The sequence below is a fragment of the Schistocerca nitens genome, chromosome 2, assembly GCF_023898315.1.
Source record: "Schistocerca nitens isolate TAMUIC-IGC-003100 chromosome 2, iqSchNite1.1, whole genome shotgun sequence".
In the NCBI taxonomy this organism is placed as follows: Eukaryota; Metazoa; Arthropoda; class Insecta; order Orthoptera; family Acrididae; genus Schistocerca; species Schistocerca nitens.
This window is the reverse complement of record NC_064615.1, coordinates 607,869,777-607,880,242: the sequence shown is the minus strand read 5'-3', so window position 1 is coordinate 607,880,242 and position 10,466 is coordinate 607,869,777. Positions and strand designations below refer to the sequence as shown.

General features: G+C 43.6%; 1 non-coding gene across 1 annotated transcript; it reads left to right on the top strand.

Annotated features, from left to right (window-relative positions):
- Positions 1-6,468: 6,468 nt before the first annotated feature.
- Trnas-gga (transfer RNA serine (anticodon GGA)) lies at positions 6,469-6,552 on the top strand. The gene is given in 2 exon segments: positions 6,469-6,508; positions 6,518-6,552. It is a non-coding gene; the product is annotated as a tRNA-Ser (tRNA).
- The last annotated feature ends 3,914 nt before the right edge of the window (positions 6,553-10,466 follow it).

Genomic DNA, 10,466 nt, shown 5'->3' with positions numbered 1-10,466 from the left:
TTGCAGAATTTCAAATTCTAACAAAAGCTCATTATACAGTTTTCTAGAACATAACTGCATAATAACTTTCACCTGAAAAACATTTTTTATGTATAAGATAAGATAGCTTGGCTCCAGCGTGTTGGCTGCTGGCGCTATGCTCCCGAGTACAAAGATGTCGTACGACCTCTTCTCATTACACGTTATAGTCTTATATGTAAACTGTCCAATGTTTCACAGAATGCGAGAATCCTGCAGGATTCAGTCCCTTAGAACTCTGCACGCCTTGTCACTGCTAGTTTGTGGTAAAAAGCCGTGACGCGCCACTGGTGCTCGTGGATACGCGACATCAATTTTCGCTGAAGAGCCAAAGAAACTGGTACACCTGCCTAATATCGTGTAGGGCGCCGGCGAGGACGCATCTGATCTAGTGCTGGAGGAAGCTGTAACCATGAATCCTGCAGGGCTGTTCATAAATCGTAAGAGGGAGTGGAGATGTCCCCCGAACAGCACATTACAAGGTACGATCAGTAATGTTCATATCTGGGGAGTTTGGTGGCCAGCTGAAGTGCTTAAACTCAGAAGAGTGTTCCTGGTGCCACTCTGTAGCAATTTAGGATGCGTGGGGTGTCATATTGTCCTGCTGGAATTTCTCAAGTCCGTCGGAATGGATGTAGGAGAACAGACAGAATGCTTACGTGCGTGTCAACTGTCAGAGTCGTATCTAGATGTATTAGGGGTCCCATATCACTCCAACTGCACACACCCCATACCATTACAGAGCCTTGACAAGATTCAACAGTCCCATGATCACATGCAGCGTCCTTGGGTTCGTGAGATTGTCTCCATACCCGTACATGTCCATCCGCTCCATACAATTGGAAACGAGACTGATTCGATCAGGCAACACGTTTCCAGTCATCAAGAGACAAACGTCGGTTTTGATGAGCCCAGGCAAGGCGTAAAGCATTGTGTCGTGCAGTCAACAAGGGTACACGAGTGGGCCTTCGGCTCCGGAAGCCCATATCGATGATGTTTCATTGAATGGTTCGCATGCTGACGCTTGTTGATGGCTCAGCATTGAAATCTGTAGCAATTTGAGGAAGGGTTACACTTCTGTCACGCTGAACGATTCTCTTCAGTCGTCGTTGGTACGGTTCTTGCAGGCTCCTTTTCGGGTCGCAGTGATGTCGGATATTTGATGTTTTACCCTGTTCCTGATGTTGTGAAATGGTCGTACGGGAAAGTCCCCACTTCATCGCTATCTCAGAGATGCTGTGTCCCGTCGCTCTCGACTATAACACCACGCTGAAACTCACTTAAATCTTGAAAGCCTGCCATTGTAGCAGCAGTAACCGATGTAACAACTGCGCCAGACACCTATATAGGCGTTGCCGACCGCAGGCCGTATTCTGCCTGTTTACATATCTCTATACTTGAATACGCATGCCTATTCCACTTTCGTTGGTGCTTCAGTGTATTACTGAATAGCCTGCCGTCGCTTAGGACGCTAGAACGAGTATACAACGTAAAAGGCATATTACTATAAACAAAACTAGGTATACTTTGAGTCTTCGGGTCGATTCCACATGACATCTTGGTCGGCAAAAGATTCGAGTCCAGGTAGCGCAGCGTTCTCACAACGGACAATTGCGAGTGTAAACCACCCACTACCAGCTGAGAAAGTGCAGATGGCGCCTTTCGAGCGGTCGTCTGCTCTTACACAATAGAGCGGGACAAGAGATTCCCTAGCTGGCGTCTCGCCTCCATCAGTAGCGGTGGTACATACACTTTGAAATGGATCCGTAGACCACAGAGTGTGATTATGATGCGTGGAAGTTTTGATGAAAACGTTCGCGTGCCAACAGTCACAAATATACCTTGCGTAGCTACATAATCTGACGGTTATGTTGTGACAAATGAAAATTCGTGCCCGTCTGGGATTCGACCGTGGATTTCCCAATTTTCTTAGTGTTTATGTGAGTACGTCCTAGGACACAACCAACACTTGCTTGTCACTGACGCTCACAACGAACATTTCCGAACACTTCTACCAGATCATACCAAATGGGTGGAATTAAGTCACTAACTGTACGCACTGCTGAAGTTGTTCAGTCGTGTTCGCAGTGCGAACAGTAAACGCTTGAAAATAAGGGCACAACCAAGGTCGGGATCTACGAGGGTTGCCCAGTAAATAATGCCCCATTTTTTTTTCTCCAGAAGTATTTATTCCACAACAATCAAATTTACATATGTGAAAGACTGATGTTTTGTCTACTTGCTTTATTTTTCCACATAATCTCCTTCAAGTTCGACGGCCTTTTTCCAGCGAGACACAAGAGCGTGTATTCCCTGCCGGTAAAAATCTTTACTGTGCCTACGGAGCCAGGTTGTCACTTCGTGAATCACTTCTTCGTCATCGGCAAAACGTCTTCCACGAATGAAATTCTTCATTGGCCCAAACAAGTGAAAGTCTGAAGGAGCCAAATCGGGGCTGTAGGGTGGATGGGGTAACACTATCCAACCCAGTTTCGCGATGTGTTCACAAGTCCTCAAACTTGTGTGAGGACGAGCGTTATCATGCTGAATCAAAACATCCTGTGGGTTAACATGACGCCCAAGGCGCCGGAAGCGCTGCTTAAGTTTGTCTAATGTTTTGACATAAGCCTCTGAATTAATGGTACTGCCTTTTGGCATCACATCAACGAGAATTACGCCCTCGCAATCCCAAAACACAGTCATCATGACTTTTCCGGCTGAAGGACCTGTTTTGAATTTTTTCTTCTGTGGAGAATAAGCATGACGCCATTCCATCGATTGTCTTTTTGTTTCGGGCTCAAAATGATGCACCCAAGTTTCATTACCTGTCACAATCCGTGACAAAAAGGCCTCCCCGTCAACGTGAAAGCGTCGCAACAAATCGAAAGAAATGTCTTTTCTTTGGAATTTGTGATCGACAGTAAGACACCGAGGAACCCATCTTGCACACACTTTTGAGTATCCAAGCTGATTGATAATCACATCCACACTTCCTTTGCTTACTGACAACTCCAGTGCCAATTGTCGAGTCGTAATGCGTCGATCCCGTCGAATGAGAACATCAGCCCGCTGCAACATGTCAGGCGTGACAGCCGTGGGAGGCCTTCCCGACCGCGGCAAATCTCGGAGCTCCGCAGCACCGCCCTCTGATGCTTTCACCCTCTGTGCCCAGCGACCAACAGTACTCCTATCGACTGCAGATGTTCCGTAGACGTTGCACAAGCGTTTATGGATATTGCCCACGGTTTCTTCCTCTGCTACGAGAAATTCAATCACTGCACGTTGTTTCTGACGGATGTCACTTGCAGACGCCATTTTAGAACATTCCTACACCACCGCTCTCTGTCGGAGGAAATTGAAACTTTGCGTACACACGCGGGAAACTTCAAATAACTCGCACCTAAAGTTTCACATTTCTAATATTTTTTATTTCGGAGAAAAAAAATATGGGGCATTATTTACTGGGCAACCCTCGTACCTTCGGGAACCACAAAAAGACTTTTTCATCTGTTTTGTCATCATTTGCAGGTGCAGACGCATTGTCTGCAACGTAGATGAACACAGACGTAACAGTGGTGGACGCCCAGTTTACTACACCATACGTGGTTACATTATTATATCAAAATCCACATAACAAGCGAAAGGGGAAATAAGTCACAAAATCAACTGACAAATTAACGAGAAATATTCAACATTGTATTATCAAGGGGGTGTAAAGCAGTATTAAAAAGTATCGTCTTCTCTTTCATTCTATAACCACCTGCCATGATCTGCTCAGTTTTGTTAAAACATTCACGATTATCACCAAATATCCTGCCAACGTTCTGTATTTTCTCTCTCTCTACTTCACATACTTCAATACCTTGTCTATCACTGCATCTATGAATGCAATTAATTGTTACTACCACTAAATTTCCTACATGTCATAGAACAGTGCTGTAAATCACATAGTGTTTGTGACTAAAACATTTGGTTCTTCAAGTTTATAATGTTCTCCGTTAGAAAAGTAAAAGTTATTTCTCCTGATGCATCTGTATTGGCATCTACAGAACTGTGAATAAACTAGAAACTGTAATGGGCAGCTTGCAAACACATTAAGTTTCTTATTCTGCCGGCATAAACAGCAATCTTATTTCTTGCGTTTGTTCTAAACATGTATGCTGCTTCTTGCGTTAGCTGCACACTTCAAACTTATTTGAGACAACATATTGTACCGTATATCTCGTCTTTCAATAGTAGGCAATTGTCATTGTTGTTGCTAGTCCTACTGTCGGAGTCTTTATTACAAGGATTAATTATATGTCCAACGTTACTTCAAGGATTATTGGGGCTGCCTCCATAACACCCACTCTTCTGTCCCCTCACAGCCTCCCCCCCCCCTGCCCCCCACCCACATGTTTGGGTATATGATTGATTGTACAGGTGTTTTGTAAATTACTTATACGAAATTAATATTTAATCATGGGAAGGGTAAATAACTTACAGAAATGTTTGACACAGCGCTGAATGCAGTATATTTTAAAGTTGTATTTAGCTTGATACTGTTAGTTCCGGACGTTCCCGTCACGTAGCATGCGCGAATGAGTTATTCCAACAGTCATCATGGAGTCGCGTAACAACAGTGCAGAGTGTGCACAGTGTTGTTTATGTTTTCATGAATCCAAATCTGCTACTACAGGTCAGAGACAAATCACCACCTCAAACACCAACTGTTGTTAATTCGTACAGTCGTTTCATCGAAACTGGCTGAGTGTCATGCTGAGTCAGGGTCGGTCAGCAGTCTCTGATGCTCCCATTGAAAAATTTCGGCACCTTACATTTGCAGTCCAGTAAATCAATGTGTCAGCTTGAAAGTGAATACCTCTAGTGTTACAGTGTGGAAGATATTACAGAAATGCCCGTCATTCAAATCCTTCAAAGTGGAACTGCTGCAAGCTTTAAGCACAACTGACGAAGATAAACGAGCAGGGTGTTGTGTAGAAATGTTTAACAAACTGCAGACTGCAGATTATTTTCCTAATAAAATTGTGTTTAGTGACGAAACCATCTTCCGTACCTGCCGTACGGCTCAGCAGAAACCATGTTACATAATCGAAAATGCACGGGACTTGGCTAAAGTAAATGTGTTTTGCATTGTAAACTGTAACAAGATTCTCGAGTCTTTGTTTTTTGCCGAGTCAACTGTAACTCGAAAATTGTACCTGGACATGGCTGAACATCATCTAATGCCTAATTTACAGCAGGATATGGGCGAAGAATTTATTTTCTTGCAAGATGGTGCGCCACCACATTATCATCGTCAGGTTGTCGCGTATCTCCGTAGGAATATGCTGACTTAGATTGGACGTATTGAACAATATCCTGCCAACCAAGACAACCTGATTTAACTCCAATATACTTCTGGGCATGGCGTCACATTAAATAAAGAATGGCTGTTCCTTCAATTCCGGCAAACCTCGACGACCTGCGACAACGGATAATATAAGCAGTTGCCACCATACATCAAGACTTGCTTCACAGGATTTGGCAGGAAACTGATTACAAATGGTAAATTTGTCGTGTTATAAAATGTAGCCAAATTAAAAATCTGTTAATGAAACTTGAAAATATATTGCATTCAGAACAGTATCAAACATTTCTGTAGGTTTTTTTTTTCTTTTTCACAAATAAAAGCTACTTTCGTATAAAAATCCCTCACATAGCTAGGAAATATACGTCCCGCTGTGTATTCTTCGGCATTTGCTGCTGCCTCATTGGAGTCTCCTGCCTGCGGAACGTAAATCGCGCCCTATTGCGTCTGGTCGCGTACGTATGTTTGTGCTGCAGCCTCGCGGATCGCACATCGCTTTACCGGCTGAGGAACGTAACCTGCAGCTGCTCTAAGCTGCTCTCCCCGCCGCTGCAAAGCACGCCAAGCCAGGATTAAGCTACAGCTGTAGCATTAACGTATAATACACGGCACAACACGGTAACACGATTCGCAAAGCATCGGGCGGAAAGCGAAAGTTACGAGAGAAGACGAGCAGCTGAAAAAACTGTCGCAGACACAGGATATTTTATCTGCGTGAGGAATGTTTAATGTAAGAGCGTAATGTCGTAATTTCTCCGTACAGCCAGATATTAGGGCCGCAGAAGGCAGGACTGGCAATTTCAACTACTTCCATATCAGAAGACGAGAAATCCAGCTCGCAACTGTAGCTATCATCCATTACGTTGATCAGGAGCCGATCAACACCAGCATCAACATAGCCACCCAATTTTTCTGCATATACCCCGTACGAACAGCATTTTACACAAGTCGTTACATTTCCTTGCAAACTCGATTGTCGCCTCGTTCTCTTGACAGCAGTAGACAGTCCATGCACGTTTTGTTTCTCTTTCTCGGCACCTAATGTAAACGACATAGATGATCTTAGTCCTTAAATTTGCCAAATCGTTAGCGACGGGCCGGCCTGAGTGGCCGAGTGGTTCTAGGCGCTACAGTCTGGAACCGCGCGACCACTGCGGTCGCAGGTTCGAATCCTGTCTCGGGCATGGGTGTTTGTGATGTCCTTAGGTTACTTAGGTTTAAGTAGTTCTAAGTTCTAGGGGACTGATGACCACAGCAGTTAAGTCCCGTAGTGCTCAGAGCCATTTTAACCATTTTTTCGTTAGCGACGGACTTTTTTCTAAAAATTCCTCTAAGACGAATCTGTTTCCCAATGTTATAAGCTGTTTTCCACGTCTATGGGTTCAAATGGCTCTGAGCACTATGGGACTAAACTTCTGAGGTCATCAGTCCTCTAGAACTTAGAACTACTTAAACCTAACTAACCTAAGGACATCACACACATCCATGCCCGAGGCAGGATTCGAACTTGCGACCGTAGCAGGCGCGCGGTTCCGGACTGTAGCGCCTAGAACCGCTCGGCCACTCTGGCCGGCTACACATCTATGTTTCAACTCTGAACATGTAGAAACTTCTCACATTTTCATAGCACATAGGTGAAAGGATAGCAACGAAATATCTACAACATTGATGGGACCTATACCAGTGACGTCACAACAGCCCGTCTAAGTGCACTGACGCCCGATGACAAATCGCTGAGGATACAGAACGGACGTTTGTTTACAGTACGGTTGGATTTACCGATGAACGAAGTCTATCATTTCAACGCAGCAGCACAGCGTAGGTTAAAGTAACATCATCTACGAGGGCGTGCTGAAGAGCAATGCCTTCGAACTTTTTACGCGAAAATATTCTTCTTGTCTACATATTTGCAGCCCTCTGCCGCTAGAGGGCTCCGAATTATACTATGCAGCATGGCGGTTTGTAAAGTAACTGTATCGATGCGTGAGAAACAGTGTGCTGTAATCGAGTTAGGATTCGAAGAGTTCGTCCATTCGTCCATAAACGGAAGACACCGATTCAGCATGACAATGCCAGACTACATACGAGCGTTGCGACATCTGCAACAATCCGACGCCTTCGGTTCACTGTCATCCATCATCGTCCATAGAGTCCCGACTTAGCACCATCCTACTACAGTCCGTTCCCAGAACTTAAAGAACGCCGACCGTTGTGGCCCAGCGGTTCTAGGCTCTTCAGTCTGGAACCGCGCGACCGCTACGGTCGCGGGTTCGAATCCTGCCTCGGCCATGGATGTGTGTGATGTCCTTAGGTTAGTTATGTTTAAGTAGTTCTAAGTTCTAGGGGACTGATGACCTCAGATGTTAAGTCTCATAGTGTTCAGAGCCATTTGAACCATTTGAACTTAAAAAACACCTCCGGGGACTTGACTTTGATAGTAATGACGCGGTGCAAGCACATGTGAGGCTGTGGCTCCCTCAGCAAAGTCAAACGTTCTACAGTGACGGTATCAAAAGACTGATCTCTTGTTAGTAGAAATGTTTTCGTCGTTAGGGTGAGTATGTTGAGGAATAAATACGTAGACACGAAGAATAAAGATATAGAGTTTTTTCACATAACAATTCGAAGGCATAAACTTTTAGCACGCCTTCGTACGTTCTGTATAGAAGGAAAGAATACGCATCGGTCTTCTCATTCAGATATCGCAATTTGAATGTCTGTAGCGACGTGGACTATTATTACGGCGACCACTCTTGCGGCTTCCCTTGATGCTGCTGGGGATGCGGGCCAAGTGTGGTGCGCCGAGCGACATCATGGTAGAGACCGTGTAAGAAGATCCTAGACAGCTCGCAGTGCTGTTGCCAGCACTCAACTGCGAAGTGATGGCGCTAACGGCTGCAGGCGAAAAAAGGTAGCCTTCTTCAGAGCTGTGATAACACTGTAGCATTGACAAAGAAACGTTTACAAAATCGAGGTATGTTATTGGTTGACGTAGACTCGCGAAGCTGCCACGCCCATACTGCTGCAGTAGTCAGGTGCCAGATTACGCCGAATCAAATATACACACTGGAACATTGCTAGACTGCCTTCGACATCGTTATAATTATGAGCCGAGAACCTGGCGTGATGTTATGGGAAAGCATTGTGTGCACGACATGATTATCTCTACATCTACATTTTGAAGTGTGTGGAGGAGGGCACTATGTGTACTGTAACACCGAAAATGCAGAATGCATGGCACCTGCTACAGATATATTATATTTTTTTCTGAATTGCACGTAAATATATGTTATTTAAATGCTTCCTCTTAATATGTAAGGACATTGCTTCACTGTATGTGTAAATTTAGGTAGACGTTTGTCGACGTTTCATTGTATTTATCTGTGTCTTACTGTAAAACTTACAAGCTCTGGGAAAAAGTCAAAGGAATTGTTATTTGCATCGACTAGCAACGATAATAGCAGTCCTTGTGCGTTGTAAGGTCTTTGGGTGGGTGGATGTTGCGTGGAGTTCGTGGAGAGAGGGAGACGTGTTCCAGCGCTTGTAGTGTGCGGAAGTGTGGTGTTAACGCTCCCGCAGTAGAGAGTACCATTTTCGACGGCATCACGTACTCACGCCGCCAGATGTCTAGAGCAGGAGTACGGACAGTGGACGGGTGTAAGAGGCTATATTAATTATGATTGCACACTCCTATAATTAGCCGTGGCTCCACAAGATGCTACCGTCTTCAACAACAGCAGCAGTTCCAGCAACACAGATTTGTCGTCGGCTCCGAGTTTCGTCGCATTCACAGCCCTGAAGTAAGACTGTTCATTGGTAGAAAGTATTAACAGCTAACCCAGCAGCACAACTGAATGTGATTTCATTGATAAAATTTATTTAAATAATAATCAGTTACGCTCAGGACGAGTGTGTCCTCGTTGCCCCCAGACACTTACCAAGCAGGATCCTTGTTCGTTTTTTTCGTTACATGCTAACTGAGTGTCATAAGAAACAAACTGAATAGTTATAGCCAGTTTATTAGTAAATAATTTCACTTTTGAGAATTTTAGCCTCAGTCTACTTTCAATTAACTGTTGTACAACAGAGGTTTCAGTATATGACTAAAGAAGCAATTTCATTTCTCAAGTTTGAGAATCAATCACTGGAAAAAATCCAAATCTAAAGAAATGCACAAATTAAGAGTGCGTAAGTTTTATTTATTTTACGTATAGCTTGGAGCACATGCTGTTTGGTCTGGTATGTATTCTAGTGTTTAATTCTGATCAAGTCAGTTTAAAAAGTTTCAGTTGTTCAGACAATAATATGAAATACAGTTTGCAAAATAAGTATCAGCAAAGTAAAAAGTGCTTGCTTTTTTTTCTAAATTTCGTAGGTGACCTTATGTTGAGGTCACAGAAAGTCATTGTTCATGTAACGAAGTTCACTATCGGCATGCAGTTAAATTACATATTTTCAAATCTTTACTCAATTACCTTTTTCAAAATTTAATGCCAAACATAACGTAAGAGTGACTTCTCAGTTTTTCTTTATCATTACATAGTCACTTAAAATTAGTGTCAAAAACGTGACAACCTTCAGTTGCCACGTCAGTGTTTAATAATACATGTTTTTCTTTCCCATCAACTTGTACAGGATTTTGGATGTAAATTGCCCTAGTGGGCTGGCGACCGTTAATTATTTCCTTTTCGTTCATTAGTGTATCTTTTGGGTTCATGATCAGTGTTACCCCTTTTCTGTCCACTGTTGTTCGTGAGTGAATGCACAAAATAACTTTCATTTTCCAAATTATAGCCCTGTTCGGTTACTTACTTCTTCATTTTTAGTCGACTTCTCATCACAAGGTTCGGTTGTACACTCTCTTCCTACTTATCGGTATCACTTCTTCAGGAAAGATAACCTTATCCAATCATAAAAAATCTATTAGGCATACACGCGATCCACGGTTATATTTTATATCGCAAGCAGGATAGGCCGGTTAGTAAGAGGCATGTTACAGTACCGGTTGTACGTCCCTCTTTGCCTGTTGCAGTCGCTAACGGTTCGCTGGGAAACGATTGCTGGTAAGTCTCCATGTGACCTATAGTCTCTGTTATTT